At 39.6% G+C, this 19,574-nt stretch overlaps 1 protein-coding gene and 1 pseudogene across 2 annotated transcripts in view; one reads left to right on the plus strand and one right to left on the minus strand.

Annotated features, from left to right (window-relative positions):
* Window positions 1-19,574, minus strand: part of Eml6 (EMAP like 6) — a 272,708-nt gene that overhangs the window by 188,834 nt on the left and 64,300 nt on the right. The window lies entirely within an intron of this gene.
* On the plus strand, window positions 7,047-7,562 carry LOC110305610 (annotated as a pseudogene). The gene has a single exon (XR_002379174.1). The product of XR_002379174.1 is annotated as a 40S ribosomal protein S19 pseudogene (transcript).

A 19,574-nucleotide genomic window follows, 5' to 3' on the forward strand; every position in this document is an offset into this window, starting at 1 on the left:
CAGGCTCTAGCCAGAAACAAGGAGGCCAGATAACACCAGAGATAACCAGATGACTAGAGGAAAGCATAAGAACATAAGGAACAGAAACCAATTTGGCTTAGCAACATCAGAACCCAGTTCTCCCACCATAGCAAGTCCTAGATACCCCCAAACAAACCCTTAAAACAAGATTCAGATCTAAACTTTCATTTCATGAAAATGATAGAGGACTTTAAGAAGGACTTAAATAACTCCTTTAAAGAAATACAGGAGAACACAAATAAACAAGTAGAAGCTCTTAAAGAAGAAACAAGTAAATCCCTTAAAGAAACACAGGAGAACACAATCAAACAGGTGAAGGAATTGAACAAAACCATCCAGGTTCTAAAAAATAGAAATAGAAAAACATTAAAGAAAACCCAAAGGGAGACAGCCCTGGAGATGGAAAGAGAACAAGAGTCATAGATGCAAGCATTAGCAACAGAATACAAGAGATAGAAGAGAGAATCACAGTGGTAGAAGATACCATAGAAGACATCAACAATCAAGAAAAATACAAAAAGCAAACGGCTCCTATCTTAAAACATTCAAGAAACCCATGACACAATGAAAAATGGAACCTGGGAATAGTAGATATAGAAGAGAGTAAAGATTCCCAACTCAAAGGGCCAGCAAACATTTTCAACAAAACTATAGAAGAAAACTTCCCTAACCTAAAGAAAGAGATGCCCATAAACATACAAGAAGCCTACAGAACACCAAACAGATGGGACCAGGAAAGAAATTATTCTCATCAGTCATATAATAATTAAAACGCCAAATGCACAGAAGAAAGAAGGAATATTGAAAGTAGTAAGGAAAAATGTCAAGTAACATATAAAAGCAGACCTATCAGAATTACACCAGACTTCTCTACAAAGACTCTAAAAGCCAGAAGATCATGGGCACATGTCATACAGATACGAAGAGAACAAAAAGGCAAGCCCAGGCTACTATACCCAGCAAAACTCACAATTATCATAGATGGAGAAACCGAAGTATTCCAAGATAAAACAAAATTTAAACAATATTTTTCTACTAATCCAGCCCTACAGAGGATAATGGAAGGAAAAGTCCAACACAAGGAGAGAAACAACACCCAAGAAAAAGCAAGAAATTGATCTTTTCACAACAAACCCAAAAGAAGAGAAACACAGAAACATAATTCCACCTCTAAATAAAAAAGTAACAGGAAACTACAATCATTGGTCCCTAATATCTCTGAACATCACTGGACTCAATTCCCCAATAAAAAGACATAGGCTAACAGACTGGATACATAAATAGACTCAAGCATTTTTCTGCACACAGGAAACACACCTCAGAGTCAAAGACAGACTCAAAGTAAAAGGATGGGAAAATTTTTTTCCAAGAAAATCTTCCAAAGAAACAGGATGGAGTAGCAATTCTAATATACAACAAAATAAATTTTTAACCAAAGGTTATCAAAAAAGATTGATAATCTGAGAACAAACTCAAAAAAAAAAAAGATGCAGAAGGTCCCTACATACTTATGAAAGGAAAAATCCACTAGGATGAACTGTCAATTTCTCAACATCTATGCTCCAAATGCAAGGGCATCCTCATTTGTAAAAGAAACACTACTAAAGCTCAATACACACATTTAACCTCATTCAATAATAGTAGGAGATTTCAACACCCCATTCTCACCAAAGGACAGATAATGGAAACAGAAACTAAACAGAGACACAGTGAAACTACAAGAAGTTATGAACCAAATGGAGTTAACAGATATCTACAGAACATTTCACCCTAAAACAAGAATATACCGGCCGGGCGTGGTGGTGCACGCCTTTAATCCCAGCACTCGGGAGGCAGAGGCAGGCGGATTTCTGAGTTCCAGGCCAGCCTGGTCTACAAAGTGAGTTCCAGGACAGCCAGGGCTATACAGAGAAACCCTGTCTCGAAAAACCAAAAAAAAAAAAAAAAAGAATATACCTTCTTTGCAGCACATCATGGAACCTTCTCAAAAATTGACCATATACTTGGACATGGACTATGGCTGGTCTTCAATACAACAAAAGAACAGAAAGTCCACATACACTTGGAAGCTGAACTACTACTCAATAATAACTTGGTCAGGGATGAAATAAAAAAAGAAATTAAAGACTTTTTAGAATTTGATGAAATGAAGGCACAACATACTCAAACTTATGGGACACAAAGAAAGCATTGCTAAGAGGAAAACTCATAGCTCTGAGTGACTCCATAAAAGAAACTGGAGAAAGCATATACTAGCAGCTTAACAGCTCATCTGAAAGCTCTAGAAGAAAAAGAAGGAAATGCACCCAAGAGAAGTAGAAGGCAGGAAATAATCAAACTCAGGGCTGAAATCAGCCAAGTATAAACAAAAAGAACTATACAAAAAAATCAACAAAACTAGGAGCTGGTTCTTTGAGAAAATCAACAAGATAAACAAACCCTTAGCCAGACTAACCAGAGGGCACAGAGACAGTACCCAAATTAGCAAAATCAGAAATGAAAAGGGAGACAACAACAGAAACTGAGGAAATTCAAAAAATAACCAGAGCCTAATACAAAAGTCTATACTCAAGAAAACTAGAAAACCTGGATGAAATGGATGCTTTTCTAGACAGATACCAGGTACCAAAGTTAAATCAGGATCAGATAAACTATCTAAAAAGCCCCATAACCCCCAAGGAAACAAATTCAATCATTAAAAGTCTCCCAACCCAAAAAGCCCAGGGCCAGATGGTTTTAGTGCAGAATTCTATCAGACCTTCAAAGAAGAGCTAATATCAATACTCCTCAAACTAGTCCATAAAATAAAAACAGAAGGAACACTACCCAGTTTTTTTCTATGAAGCCACAGTTACACTGATACCTAAACCACAAAAAGACCTAAAAAAGAAAGAGAACTTAAGACCAATTTTCCTTATTGATATCGATGCAAAAATACTCAATAAAATTCTTGCAAACTGAATCCAAGAACACAGCAAAAGGATCATCCACCATGATCAAGTAGGCTTAATCCAAGGATGCAAGGATGGTTCAGTATACAGATATCCATCAATGTAATCCAATATGTAAACAAGCTCAAAGGAAAAAAAACCATATGATCATCTCATTAATTGTGGGAAAAGTCTTTGACAAAATACAACACCCATTCATGTAAAAGTATTGGAGGGAACAGGAATTCAAGGCCCATACCTAAATATAATAAAAGCAATATAAAGCAAGCCAATAGCTAATCTCAAACTAAATTGGGAGAAACTCAAAGCAATCCCATTAAAATCAGGGACTAGATAAGGCTGCCCACTCTCTCCCTACCTATTCAACATAGTACTCAAAGTTCTAGCCAGAGCAATCAGACAACAAAAAGAGATCAAAGGGATACAAATTGGGAAGGAGGAAGTCAAATTATCACTATTTGCAGATGATATGATATGATATGGTATGATACATAAGCCACCCCAATAATTCTACCAGAGAGCTCATAAGCAACTTCAGCAAAGTGGCTGGGTATAAAATTAACTCAAACAAATAAATCAGTTGCTTTCCTATACTCAAAGGATAAAAGGGCTGAGAAAGAAATTAGGGAAACAACGCCTTTCATAATAGTCACAAATAATATAAAATATCTTGGTGTGACTAACAAACCAAGAAAAAGATCTTGTATGACAAGAACTTCACATCTCTGAAGAAAGAAATTGAAGAAAATCTCAGAAGATAGAAAGAACTCCCATGCTCATGGATTGGTAGAATTAATATAGTAAAAATGACCATCTTACCAAAAGCAATCTACAGATTCAATGCAATACCCATCAAAATTCCAACTCAATTCTTCATCGAGTTAGAAAGAGACATTTGCAAATTCATTTGGAACAACAAATGGCCCTTGGTCAAGGGATGGGGCCATCTCAAAGTTTTTTTTTTAACCCAGAAATGTTGCTATACAAAGGAAGAACAGGGACAAAAAATGGAACAGAGACTGCAGGAAGGGCCAACCAGGGAATGGCCCCACCTGGGGATATATCATGCCAGCAGACACCAAACTCAACACTGTTGCCATGGTCAAGAGGCACTTGAGGATAGGAGTGGCAGTTCCTGGGGAGGTCTGGCCAGCAACTGACCATTGCAGATGTGGATGCTTGGAGCCAACCATCAGGTTGAACTCAGGGAACCTGGTGGGGGAGCTGGCAGAAGGACTGGAGAAGCAGAGGGGGGTTGCAACCCCATTGGCAGAACAACATAGGCTGGCCTGACCACCCAGTTCTCCCAGAGACTAGACCACCAAGCAAGGAGTGTACCTGGAGGGATCTATGGCTTCAGATACATATGTAGCAGAGGATGGCCTTGCCTGACAGCAATGGGAGGAGAGGCCCTTGGTCCCAGGGAGGTTTGATGCCCTAGCATAGGGGGATGATGGAGTGGTGGGGCGGGAGAGTGTGGGTGGGCAGGGGAACACTCTCATACAGGCAAAAGGGAGAGGAGAGGACAGAGTGGGATGGGGGCATGGCAGAGGGGTAACTGGGAAGTGGGATATTATGGGATGGGGGTTGGTGGAGGGGTAACTGGGAAGTGAGATATCATTTGAGATGTAAACGAATGAAATGATCAATAACAATAAAAGAGGGTGGGGGAACACCCTTATAGAAGCAGGGGGAGGAGGAATGGGATTTTTGGGTTGGGTGTCGGGACTGGGAAAGGGGATAACATTTGAAATGTAAATAAAGAAAATAACTAATTAAAAAATAATTCTTGTAGGACTCATGAAATAAAATAATAATAATAAAAATAAAAGAAAACAAAATTTTTAAAGATTTTTTTAATACTTAGGTTTCCTCCTCTCTCCTGTCCCAAATGTTGGAAGAATATATGTATATATGTATATATGTGTATATGTGTATATGTGTATATGTGTATATGTGTATATGTGTATATGCATATGTATATATGTGTGTATATATATGTATATATGTATATATGTGTATATGTGTATATGTGTATATGTGTATATATGTGTATATGTGTATATGTGTATATGTATATATGTGTATGTGTGTATATATGTGTATATGTGTATATATGTATATATGTGTATATGTGTATGTATGTGTGTTTGTGTGTTTACAGATAGGCAGAAGTGTGTGTGTCATACCTGGAACCTCACAGATGAAGGCAGAGCACCTACCACCAAGAAATATTCACAACCCAAAACCAATATTTTTTGTCTAAATCAGTGTTTTAATTAGATTACTATTGCTATGATGAAACACCTCAGCCAAAAGCAACCTGGAGAGCAAAGGGTTTATTTCACTTACAGTTCCACATCAAAAGCAGTAATGGCAGGAACTCAGTGTGACATAGCTAAGCCTTCGGGAATCTGAAGGCAGGAGCTGATTCAGAGGCTATGGAGCACTGCTGCTTACTGGCTTGTTCCTCATGGCTTGCTCTACCTGCTTTCTTGTAGAAACTAGAATCACCAGCCCAGGGATAGTCCCACCCACAATGGACTGGACCAGTCCATATTAATCACTAATGAAGAAAACACAAGATTGCCTCCAGCCTGATCTTATGAAGGCATTTTCTCAATTGAGCATGTCTCTTCTCAGATGATTATAGTTTATGTCAAGTTGACACAAAACTAGCCAGCACAGCCAGATACTATAACAAATTGTTTGGATATTTTTTTTCCTTTTTATCACTTCTATATTTACTTCAGTTTTCTAATTGGCTGCCTCTGACAATCTGTCTGTTCCAGTCATGTAGTTTTGTTTGATTTTGGTTTACAGTTTGCTCTTTTGTCTTGCTTTTGAGGAAGGACCCTGACTCACTATGTAACAATGGCTGGCCTGAAACTTGCTATGTAGATCAGGGTAGCCTCAAACTCACAGAAAGATCTGTCTGCCTCTGTTTCTAAAGTTCTGGAATTAAATGTTTGTGCCACCAAGCCCAGCTAATGTGTCCCTTTAAAACTCTTAAATATCATGGTTAACACAGTAATACTCTTGCAGAGGACATGAGTTTGATTCCTAACACCCACATGGGCACTTAACTACCACCAGCAAATTCAGGTACAGGGAACTTAGTGGCCTTTTCTGGCCTCTGTGGGCCCTGCACCCATGTGCAGGAACCCACACTCAGACACAATATATACAAATAGTTGAAAAAATTAAGAGAAAATTTAGTCCTGCTGAGCCTGGGTCTGTGTTGAGGCAGCAAATACAGGTAAGGACTCATAATGAATTCACCTTGTAGTCAGGACCTCAAAGGGAGAGGAAGGGACTAGAGTTCTACTGTCTCTTTAACAGGGTCAACTCCAATGACTAAAAGAATTCCTGTAGGCTCTCCCTCTTAAATCTCCATTACCTTCCAATAGGATCACACTAAAGAAACCAAGCTTTTGCCATCTGGACCGTTCATGGACACTAAAGATACAAACTGTAGCATAACAAATACCTTTAATTTTAGAAGTAATGTTATTTACATACTGGAAAATTGACTTTCTGAATTGTCCAGTTTTATGAGTTTTGACAAATACCTATAATCATGTGACCATAGTATACTTCACCTCCAAAAGTTCCTACATGCCCTTTGTAGTTATAAACACAGCTGTTATGATTTGCGTAGCCTTGTCTGAGAATGTAGGTTCTAACTCACTGGGGTAAGGGTCTGAAAGCAAGACTGCTAGGTCAGAGTGCAGAGTCACAGCTCCAAGCAGGAGTTAGTTTAGCTATCAAGTTTCTATTAAGAATCTTGGCAATCATCCCCAAAGATCTTTATAATGACTTACTAAAAAGAGAAACTAGAACCAATACAGCTGGAGACAGCCCAAGGGCATTAACAAAGTAGGCTAAAACTAGAGAGACACAGTATATCGAGTTCCAGTCTTCATTCTTCCCAAAATGAATGACAAAAGAAAATGGGTATTTAGAAGGGCTAAGAAGGGGAAGGATGGATGGGGGGAGAGAGAGAACAGTCAGAGTAAATATGAACAAGTACAGTGATTTTACTTAAACAAGAATGCCATTATGGCCCTTTCCCCTGGCTGGCAGCGCGGAGGCCGCACGATGCCTGGAGTTACTGTAAAAGACGTTAACCAGCAGGAGTTCGTCAGAGCTCGGGCAGCCTTCCTCAAAAAGTCCGGGAAGCTGAAAGTCCCCGAATGGGTGGACACAGTCAAGCTGGCCAAACATAAAGAGCTTGCCCCATATGATGAGAACTGGTTCTACACACGAGCTGCTTCCACAGCACGGCACCTGTACCTCCGAGGTGGTGCTGGGGTTGGTTCCATGACCAAGATCTATGGAGGACGGCAGAGAAATGGTGTCAGACCCAGCCACTTCAGCAGAGGCTCTAAGAGTGTGGCCCGCCGGGTCCTCCAAGCCCTGGAGGGGCTGAAAATGGTGGAAAAGGACCAAGATGGGGGCCGTAAGCTAACACCTCAGGGACAGAGAGATCTGGACAGGATCGCTGGACAGGTGGCAGCTGCCAACAAGAAGCATTAGAACAAAGGATGCTGGGTTAATAAATTGCCTCATTCATAAAAAAAAAAAAAAGAATGCCATTATGAAATCTGTTAATTTTGTATAAAAATAATTAAAAATAAATAAGGAACAAAGAAATATAGCCTTCAGATGAATATATGACTGTTTTCTCTTTCCTGCTGTAATTTATACTCCCTTCTATTCCTACACATTACACTTCTGAATTCTTCACGTTTGCTGTGGGCAATAGTGTAGATGTTAGAAGTTCTTGAACATCCCAGTGTCTGAGAATGGCTGTAACAAATGCTACAAGAAACTTTTAGAGACCAAATGGGATGTTTTGTGTCAAACAAGACATGTTATTTTCCTACAGTGAAATCAAGAAAAAGATATTTCTATGTAATTTCATCCTACACTCTCAGCTCACAGATTTAAATAAAACCAAAAACAAAGATAAGAAATGAATGGTTTTGTCAGGAGCCATAATGGGACAAGCTAATAACTAGCAGGTGATCATCCTGAAGTGGCCTGCCTCAGATTATTATATAATCTGCGACGGGTGAGCTCTCATTAAGCAAGGCTGTGAGGGACTAATTTTAGGAAAGATTCCTGTTATTAATATGCTTTTCCTGTTATTATTAAAAATAGATAACAATCACTAAGTAAGAGCACACCCCCTTTGAAGCAGATCTCTGCAGATCCACGAAGATGTACTATCTTGTAGTGATGCTATATAGACAAATAGATGACTTAAGTCTTAATGATGATCCTATGATTATATCTGTGATTATTAAGCTCTTTTATAATGGGACTGCCATTAGGTCCTTTTTTGATAGTCAAAGCTGCAATGAGAACTCTGTCAGTCTCCCAAGTGTCACCAGTTGCTCCTAGATCATAACCAGACTTTCTCCTACCCAGAGCACATTCCAAGAGGTTGTAAAACAATTAACCAAAGGTCATTAAAAGGGAACTAATGATTTATTATAGGTGTTAGGACAGAAGATAAAATATCGACTGGGTTTATCTACACAAAACTTCACTAATAACTTAGTTATGGTTTTAAACCTTCAGTGAACCTGTTGAACTGAGAGAGATGATGGATGTTTAGCCAGATAATTACCCCTAGTGGATATGCATGTAAACATTCTCTGTTGTAAATAAACTTCTATTTCAATTTGTGATTTGATTATTTGTGTGAACTTGTAATGAACTTTGTAACACGTGATCATGTATTCTGAAAGATGTCTAAGTACTGAGAACAAAGAGATGAGCGTGCTAAGATCAATAGAGAAGACTTTTTGCCTTTCCCCACTTAGGATCTTTCTGCTTTTCCCCTTAGATAGCTTGCATAGGAAACTTTTTTACAACTTGGTAATAAACTCTATAATCCCTTATCTAAGTGTCTTCTCTTCCTGCGACTTCAACTTTGGACTAGCAGGCTGAAAGTTAGAGCCCAGCAGTTCCTGCTGAGATAGACAAGGCTATTTATTTAATCCTTTGTGGCTTGAAGAAGAGGTGCTAGGTGCCAGAAACTGCAGTTTCTGGCCTCAGAGGATCTCAGAAGGCAGGTCAGCTACAACGCATAGTAATTTAGGCTTAGATAAGTAAACGTTTTATTATACAGCAACCCTAAATCTCTCAAAAAAGTCCTACACTCCACCTAAGCTCTTCCCCAATGCTGCCTCAAGAAGAACCGACAAGAAAGAAGAACATCCCACCCTGGGGCTGGCCCCCTGCATGGTTTAAAAGCAGGAGCTGCTCCGTGGCGCGTCCAGAGCAAGACTCTGGAAATGTAAATTGAAAGGTAGACATCACTAGAGTTTCAGAACAGGTCCCCTGTGAAAAATGTCTGCTCTCAGTGACCGCAGCACACAGAGAGGATGTTAGTATGAGATGCTGAGAGAACATCAGGGGCTCTGCCACTTTGCTGAATGCCAAGAAGTTGTGTTTTAAATCATGCACCTCATATAATCCTTCCTTGTCCTTATGGAATATGCCTTCTGAAATCTGAAGGGTTTGAACTGTTGAGCTCTCTTCAATTATAAAATACCTGTTACAGTACAGGAGAGGCTAACACTTGTAGATCTGTTTTCTTTGAGGAGGTATGTAAGCTGCAGTAAAAATCAGGATTCATTCCCATCATGGCAGCACCTCTCCAGGACATTATCTTAAGACGGAAAGGAGAGAGACAGACTTGCACTGAGCATCCCAAGGGGCTTCCCTGTGTTGTCATCCTGACTGTCTATTTATTTCTCATATCAGCTGAACTCCCAAGCACAGCTCAGGGGAGCAGGAACCACACATGACCTAGTTCATTTCACCTCTAGACCTATGTTGTTTTTATAATTTTTTCCTTTTATTGAAAACATATTTCCTCCCACATAATATGTACTGATTATGATTTTTCCTCCTCTCCTCTCTGTTTCTCCCCTTACTCCAAATCTGGATCTATCCCATTCTGTCCCTCATAAGACAACACACTTCTTGAAAAAACAAAATTTAAAAAGAAAACAAGAAAACAGATTTCTAAGAAATAATAATAAAATGAAATATAATAAGTTAAAACAAAAGCTAACAGAATTGGACAAGACAAACAGAAAGAAAAGAGCCCAAAAGAAGGCATAAAAATCAGAGACCCATAGCACACACTCAGGAATCACACAAAAATACTAAAAACTAGAAGGCACAATAGCAGTGCAGAGGCCCTGTACATACCACCCCAGTCTCTGTGAGTTCATATGAGTTTAGCTCATGTTGATTCAGAGGGCCTTGTTTTCTTGGAGTGCTCCATCCCCTCTGGCTCTTACCCTCTTTCTTCAGTCTCTTCTGTAGAGCCCTAAGGGGAGGGATTTCACTTAGGGCTGAATGTTTCGAGGTCACTCACTCTGCTTAGTGTCTGCTGTGGGCCTCTGCATTTGTTACCAGAGAAGGAGGAAAGTTCTCTCTTGATGGCTGAGCAAAGCACTGATCTATGAGTACAGAGAATGCTTGCCCAAAGCTTAGAAATTAAACTACAAATGTGCATTTACTTTATGAGGCTCTGATCTTAACATGGATATGATGTATCACCAAAACCAAACAAAAACAAAAAACAAAAAAAAACAAAATAAAAAACCAAAAAGAACAAACAAACAAAGCTTTGCACAGTTTTAAAAATGCAATGAATTTTGAGTCTCATGTCCCCACTGTCAGTGGGAAGATAATGAACATCAAGAGACAGACAGACTTGAGGCCTTAAAGTGTAGTAACTGTGAAGAGCATGTGTGGCCATGTTCTCAGGTTGAGAGCCTACGTCACATAATACTTTCTGTGTTTCCTCATTTATCCTACAATCCAGAGTACAGTTCACAATGAAGATGCTTCCTCGGAACAAATCTGCTTAGAGTATTCTGAATGAGCTCAGCAATATGTCACTGATATGATGCACTTGAGAAACAACTATCTGTGGAAACTGTGGCTGACACAGCAGTATGATACACTGAGAGGTAGTAGAAACTAGCCAAATAACCAGTGTTTTAAAACTAGTGAAAATTATGTTTGTTTATTTCATTAGCATTCACACTATTGTATCTTCTACTACACAACGTCTGGGCAGCAGCTGTCCACTCCAGCCCTTCCATGTCTAGTCTCAAGAGGCAAACATGGATGTTCACTTGTGCCTTTCATGGCATACTTCTTTATCCTACTAGACAACCTAGTGCCTCGGGACCTGACATGTGGCCAGGTGACCCTCATAGGAAACAGGCAGATGCCTTCTAACTCCTATCTGCATTCTGCTTTCACTGAGAGAGAGGCCAGATCCAAGTGTGTGGGTTAGGTGAGATATGTGGAGGTCAAACACTGAAGGAACATCAAATAGCAGAAGATGCACGCTGTTCACAGATCTCACAGATCTCACAGAACCTCACATGAGCTCCAGAGGGAGGAGAGCCAGGCCAGGTACCCTCAACCAGAAGCAGGAGATGAAGAAATTCAAGAAATTGTTAAGGCCTATGATGAAGAACCCCTGGGCTTTCTGGTGTCATTGTGAATTGGCTAATTTGAGCACAACATACACAAGAGAAGACTTACTTTATTTGACTCTAGCGTTGACCATGGAGTTAATCATGGCCAACAGCTATGTTGTGTGTTGAATTTGGTGAGGATAAAAAACAAGTAGGCCATCACATGCACAAGCCACCACACAGGTGTTGGGAAGTTTCAGCCTGGCCAAGGGGATGTGGCAAAAACTACTTTTGTCAGTCCTAAAATTAAACGTAGAGGAAGTTGTTACATAAACCAAATGTAAACAACATTTGTATACATTCATTTACACTCAGGCTACCTTGAGTAAAGCAAATATCCTATAAAGTCTGATTTGAGAGACCTAAAGAATACACATGGCTTTTTGTTACTAGTCCACTCCACTTTATCATTAAAGTCCATAGCATTCATTAATGCTTAGATGACTGTCACCATCTGCTTAAAGGTAGACTGCTATGTACTACGTTACATGTTGTCTCAACTCTCAAGAGCTTGAGAGTAAGTAGAATAAGTAAGAGTACTTATTAGAGTAAGCAGACTTCTCATCACAGGAAAGGACTCTGAGATTCCAAGACTCTGTGAGGACAAGAACTGGGGAAGCCACAGAGCCAGGACTCAGATCCAGGTGTACAAGTACAGAGTCTTTATCACAATTCTACCTTCCTCTGGTCAGTTTTCAAATACACTTAGAAACTTCCATTGTTTATCCCATGCCCAGTGACTCCCACTCTTGGTGCATGACAGAGCCAAGTTTTTTTTCATGAAAATTAAGATAGACTGGAAAGAGAAAGCACTGACATCTACATATATCAACTCCTTCTTCCCTGCATGTGGTTTCACTCTTTAGAACCCAGCTGGGGCTGGGGAACAGGAGGGGATTGGCTGGCTTACCTGCGGCTCATCTTTTTTTGTTGTTTTTGTTTTTTTTTGTTTTGTTTTGTTTTTGTTTTTTGTTTGTTTGTTTGTTTTTTTGAGACAGGGTTTCTCTGTGTAGCCCTGGCTGTCCTGGAACTCATTTTGTAGACCAGGCTGGCCTCAAACTCAGAAATCAGCCTGCCTCTGCCTCCTGAGTGCTGGAATTAAAGGTGTGCGCCACCACGCCTGGCATGGCTCATCTTTATAGAGTAAGCCAAACCTCCTCCTGCTCACCTCTACAAACTTTTTTTCTTTCTGGATCCAAAATCAGAGTCAGATGCTAGCTGACCTAGGGGTCTGTGGTGATTTGAATATGCTTGGCTCAAGAAGTGGCACTATTTGGAGGTTTGGCCTTGTTGGAGGAACTGTTACTGTGGGTGTGGCCTTAAAACCTTCCTCCTAACCATGTGGAAGCCAGTCTTCTCCCAATTCTCCAGGTAGAGGTTGTTAGCCTAACGACCTTTAAAAGATATTTTCATTTTGTAATAAAACAGCACACTTCTCTCAATTATTTGACTAACCTGTACAGGGCCTGTGGTTCAATCCATAGCAAGTGCCCTGTCTTCCTCCAATTCTCCATTCTCACACATATTCCCCAGACTTCTGCTTGAATGAATTAGCAAACTCATTGAGCTCCTTAGTAGCATAGCACATTTCCTCATGGGCTACACTTTCTGTCTCCCCTCTACGGGCCTGCTTTGCCTTGAGGGTTTTACTGCTATGAACAGACACCGTGACCAAGGCAACTCCTATAAGGACAACATTTAATTGGGGCTGGCTTACAGGTTCAGAGGCTCAGTCCATTATCATCAAGGTAGGAGCAGGGCATTATCTAGGCAGTGAAGGGACTGAGGTATCAGAATAAACTCCATTTTGCTTTTAAGACTACATTCTAAGTTAACTTGCCCTTAGAGGGGCATGGCCCCCACCCTTAAGATCTAAGAAAAAACACAAAATGTCCCTGGCAGTTGCAAAATAAACCCAGCAGCTGCAGCTAGATGATAACAACAGAGTGTGCTAAGAAAACCAGATCTTTTCCAGGTCAAGATGCTCCTTTTTGATGTATGCTTGCTCCTTGTGGTTTAATCAGGTGTTGTAAAACAACTGGCTTAAAGGCTAACATTTCTTTACCCTCTCAAGTAATGCCAAGGCTTGGAAACTCCAACTTGTGATCTTTTCCTTTATAAACTCTCTTCCCCTAGACCATGGGGCTGTTCTCCTATCCTGTTGCATCAGGAAGGTTTGTGGCCCAAGCTCAAGCTTGAATAAAGACTCTCATGTGCTTGCATTGGAGTTGTGGTTCCTGGTGGTCTCTTTGGGGTTTTCTCAATCTGGCACAACATAGGCATGGTACAGAAGGAGCTGAGAGTTCTACATCTTCATCTGAAAGCTGCTAGAAGACTTGCTCCCACACTGTTAGGAGGAGGGTCTTAAAGCCATGCCCACAGTGACACACTTCCTCTAACAAGGCCACACCTCCAAATAGTACCACTTCCTAGGTCAAGTATACTCAAACCACCACAGGCTCAAATACTTAGAGAAACTCAGAATGGGATTATTTTTCAAATTTATAAAAAGCCAACTTTAACAAATTTCACTTGGTCTGTGTTTTTAAAATTTGGAAGAATTTGTATAGGAAGGGATCTAAAAGGAAGGAAGGCAGGAAGGAAGGAAGGAAGAAAGGAAGGAAGGAAGGAAGGAAGGAAGGAAGGAAGGAAGGANAAGAAAGGAAGGAAGGAAGGAAGGAAGGAAGGAAGGAAGGAAGGAAGGAAGGAAGGAAGAAAGGAAGGAAAGAAGGAAAGAAGGAAAGAAGGAAAGAAGGAAAGAAGGAAAGAAGGAAAGAAGGAAAGAAGGAAAGAAGGAAGTAAGGGAGAGATTTTAGCCTGGGCTTTAGAGAACAGCATCTTAGGGAGTCTGGATTCAGTGTGGAAATTCAAAAACTGAAAAGAATTCCAATTCTTTGTTCACTGAAATCTGAACTCAATGGCATCCTCAGCAATTGTCAGAAACTCCTTAGTATACTAGAAAGGTGTGTGTGTGTGTGTGTGTGTGTGTGTGTGTGTGTGTGATTGTGGGTATGAACGTGTATGAGTGTGTATGTGTGTGAGAGAGTATATGAGTATGTGTGTGTGAATATGTGTGTGTTTGTATGTGAATATGTGTATGTTTGTGAGTATGTGTGTTGTGAGTATGTGTATGTGAGTGTGTGTGTAAGTGTGTGTGAGTGTATGTGTGTTGTAACTATGTGTATTGTGAATATGTGAGAGTGAGTATGGGTATTGAGAAAGTGTGTATGTGCATTTGTGTGTGAATGTATGTGTGAGTGTATATATGTGTGTGTTATGAGTATGTGAGTGTGAATGTGAGAGTGTAAGAGAAAGTGTGAGTATGTGTGTCAGAGTATGTGTATGTGTTTGAATGTGTGTGTTCTACCATGTGAAAACTATTTACCTTCCAGCCATGCTCCCTAAGAAAGGTACAACCACTTCCTTCTCCACAGCACACTGGGAAAGGTAAGAAAGGAGCACACACGGGAACATCTGAGGGTGAACTAGAGTCTAGTGTGGCTACACTGTCTGGTCTCTGGCTCACCTACAGATCTGCAAATGTGCCCACTGTCCCTTGGAAAAACACTTTTATGTCTGTGTTGTCAACAGCAAGACTGGCCAAGATCTCTGAGACCCCAGTCCAATACATCCCAAGCTACCTTACATGCTGAAGACAAGAATATCTATGAAAGGCTGGAACCAGAGTCTAAAGGGAGGAATGATTCTCTTGGTGATGGAGCAGAATGAAATGCAAGCAATGGGGTCTCTCCAGGAATAAGCAGAGATCATAAAGGTCAGCCATTCTGTCGTTCTCTTCATTGTCAATTTCCTAACCCCCAGACTGATTAAAGTCATGAAGGCAAAAAGCTCTATACAAATCCCAGCTAGCTTCTTAAGCACAGCATTCCTGATGGCCATTCCACCTCTTCCTTCCATAGCCATACCCTAAATGGCAGGAAGATAACCAACTGTGACACTAAGGGCTGAGATGGCTCACTGGGTAAAGCACTTGCCATATCTGTCTGACAACTAGAGATGGAAATGTGGAGGAAAAGAATCAAATCCACAAAGTTGTCCTTGCCCTCCATATATATGCCATGGAGCACTCACATGCATGCACACATTCACATGGACATGCACACACACACACAGTGTAGCAAAGTGGGTTATACACATTCACTATTGGTATTACAGTAAAATATTCCAACCTTGGAAACATGGAACTATGTAGAAATGGTTGTGTTAGTAGTTATACTGTTTTTATAACCTGGTAATTATGCTCATGCATAATTTACAACTACAACAAAAACATAAAGATCTATCCTTATTGAGACAATCTGATATAGGTTGTGAAATGTGAACAGAATACCCTTGTTTGAATTACTTAAAATAAATTGGCTGTTATGTGGGTTTACTTTACTAATACTATATCCAATAGTATCCAAAATAGTATATGTGATGTCAGCACAACTATATTACAATGCACCCTCCACATATCATCTGTATTGGTCAAGGGAATGTCAACTCTCAGTTTTGTAAAACATGAGTTATTTTAATCTCACCTTTAAAACTCTTTTATGTTTTGTTAAATCCTTCCCTCCTCCCCGAAAAGTTGAGAGTCTTGCCTGCTTTTATTGGTTGGTTGGTTGATTTGAGACAGAGCCTGGGATGGCTCATAATGTAAGATTCCTCTTCCCTATAGTTCATAAGCATGGAAATCATAGGTTTTCAACCATGGTGGCCTCAATTTTTCAGTGCATATTGAAGTCACAGTTGAGTCAAGCTAGCTTTCAATTAAGCATAAACTGGAGCAGTTTATATGAGCAGTTTATATATATGGATTATGTTTCCTTCTATGCACACAGACAGACACTTGATTACTTACTACATCTTAAAACTTGAAAAAACCCACAACCTCTTTTCCCCTTCTTATCCAGTTAGATGAACTCCTAAAAGTAAACATAATTTTGCCCCAGATGTGCAAGGGGCTTTAAAGAATATAAAAAATTGATTATATTTGTAATATTTGTAATGCTATGAGAATTATTTAAAACATTAACTAAAGGGGAGACTTTAAAATGTAAATTAAAAATTTAAACTTAAGCTTGGTGCTTTCTTGCAATTAAATACAGGATTTTGTTATATACTTAGATGGCATCTGTAACAATAAAACAGAAATAAGCATAGACCTCAATTGTGGTAGGATACATCTCATTTTATAAGATGAGTGATACGGTCAGAGAAGGGCATTTCCCAGAAACTGCAATAGAGAAATTTCCAAGTGACATAATATGATGTGACTTTTACTCATCATTATTTACTAGTTGATATAAAACATGTGTGCATATATTAACTTTCCTACCATGCACAGTAACTACAGGACAAAGCTAATGGTCACTGATAGCAATAAAAAGCTCTAATATACTGGGCTCTTGCTATGCTCTGGGCAGGACACTAACCCTTTACACAAATTGTTCATTACATTTAATCATCCCAACAGGCCTAATGAGATGTGACATCATCTGTTCACTAACCAGACACCTGAAGCTTCCCACAAGGTGATGGACAAGTGGTAGTGTAGGTCTGAAACCCAACCTTCTCATTAGTGGGGGTTGAAGAATCAAGAGAGCTATGAAGTAGATAGGCAGTAAATGAGGGGTAGGGGCACTGAAGCATTTTAGGCAACAAGGAAGATAGAACTCAACACAAAGGAAAACTTCAGCTGATCCTGAGAGCTCTTTACAATCTCTTAAGATTCCCTAGCATCAATAATGTATCTACACTGTCTAGGTTCCCATCATATCTTAAAGTTCCCAGCACATAAAGGGGCTGACAGAATTTGGATTTCAGGCACTCAGTTTAAGAATAGTAGTGATATTTTATTATTTATATTTTATAGAAGACTTTCTTTGCCTTGTGTTTAAAGTGATTAAAGGTAATCATGGTAGAGATCCCATTATTGAATTAATAGTGGCTTTAAAAGAGAGGGGGAGAGAGTACAAGGTACACACAGACACATATTGGGTAGTTCCTATCTCTTGCTGTATGGTGCCTTATGCCATGCCAGGATTTTTTTCCAGCAAGAAAGCCATCAACAGATGTGTCCCTCTACCATAGACCTCCAGAATCACAAGCCAAAATAAAGCCCTTTTCTTTTTAAAGTAATCTGTCCCCAGTATTTCATTATAACACTACAAAAATACTATATTAATACTGTGGGAACAATAATAAATCTATATGGTTGGGATATTGGGGTTGTCTGTGTTCAAGCATTCATAGCAAGCACAGAGAAAGGCAAGTTATTGTCACTGATTTAATAGTATATGGTCATGTAACTCTAGAGACGTGCACTGGAAGGTGAGGAGAAGGTGAGGAGAAGGTGAGACGTGGTGGAGTGGAAGATGAGGAGCGAGAAGAAGGAGAAAATGGAAGAGGGAGAGGACGCAGAAGAGGAGGAAGAAGTAGAAATGCAGAGCAGAAGCACAGGGCCTGGAGAAACCGCAAGTTCTTAGGGGTCTCATAGATGTGGAAGATGGTAATGTAGTGGTAGATCTGCCCAATGTAAGCACACAGCATGTATTCATATTAATTGTGCTGTGTTTTCATTGCTGGGGCATATTTGGATGGAAATTTACTGTAAAACTCTCTCTCTCTCTCTCTCTCTCTCTCTCTCTCTCTCTTTCTCTCTCTCTTTCCTTCTTTCTTTTATTACAGGTCTTTTGTATATATATTATGGTTTCCATAGTTGTGTTTTGCAGATTTCTGAGTGTCTGTATGTGCAAATATTTATTTGTGTCTCAGTATCTATAGATGTTTCTTGGTGAGGGGAACTCTTTTTCTCCTGGTACTTCTTTGCTTTGTCCAATTCTGGTTGACTTGTTTGTTTTTATATTATCTTAATATTATTTTTATTTTAATGAAAGGGGGAAAGGATGAAATTTGGATGGGTGGGGAGTTGAAGAGGGTCTGGATGGAGCTGGAGAAGGGTAACTGTAATCAATACATATTATATGAAAAAATCTATTAAAAATATAATACTACAGTACTATAGTGGGGAGGGGCTAGAAATATCTATTTTTAATTGTTTATAGTGGCTTTCCAGTATCTGAGTGAGAAGGAAACAGGGAGGAATTAGATCAAAGAAGTTATTCAATATGGCAATTCTAGAAATCAGCAGTGTTGTCATATAACAAAACCACACTATAAACACATACAACAGCATGCACCATAAACCCAGTGTTATGGGAACAGGTGGAGGTAGTCACTGGCTACATTCTTAATGAAAACAGTGAGCTCTAACTTTACTAAGAAACCCAAAGTAATAGTAAGGTGAAAAGTGAGGGGGAAGACACAGCATCAACTGTGGCCTCCAATTGAGTGTAGCCAGCACCATTTCTTGAAAATGCTGTCTTTTTTCCACTGGATGGTTTTAGGTCCTTTGTCAAGGATCAAGAGACCATAGGTGTGTGGGTCTATTTCTGGGTCTTCAATTCCACTCCATTGATCTACCTGCCTGTCACTGTACCAATACCATGAAGTTTTTATCACAATTTCTCTGTAGTACAGCTTGAGGACAGGGATGGTGATTCCCCCAGAAGTTCTTTTATTGTTGAGAATAGTTTTTACTCCCTAGGTTTTTTGTTATTCCAGATGAATTTGCAAAATGCTCTTTCAAATTCTGTGAAGAATTGAATTGGAATTTTGATGGGGATTGCATTGAATCTGTAGATTGCTTTCGGCAAGATAGCCATTTTGACAATATTAATTCTGCCAATCCATGAGCATGGGAGATCTTTTCATCTTCTGAGATCTTCTTTAATGTCTTTCTTCAGAGGCTTGAAGTTCTTATCATACAGATCTTTTCGCTTGCTTAGTTTGAGTCACACCAAGGTATTTTATATTATTTGTGACTATTGAGAAGGGTGTTGTTTCCCTAATTTCTTTTTTTTTAATTTTTAATATTTTTATTACATATTTTCCTCAGTTACATTTCCAATGCCATCCCAAAAGTCCCCCATAGCGCCCCCCACTTCCCTACCCACCCATTCCCATTCTTTTGGCCCTGGCATTCCCCTATATTGGGGCATATAAAGTTTGC

This window comes from Mus caroli, chromosome 11, assembly GCF_900094665.2.
Source record: "Mus caroli chromosome 11, CAROLI_EIJ_v1.1, whole genome shotgun sequence".
NCBI classification, from domain to species: Eukaryota; Metazoa; Chordata; class Mammalia; order Rodentia; family Muridae; genus Mus; species Mus caroli.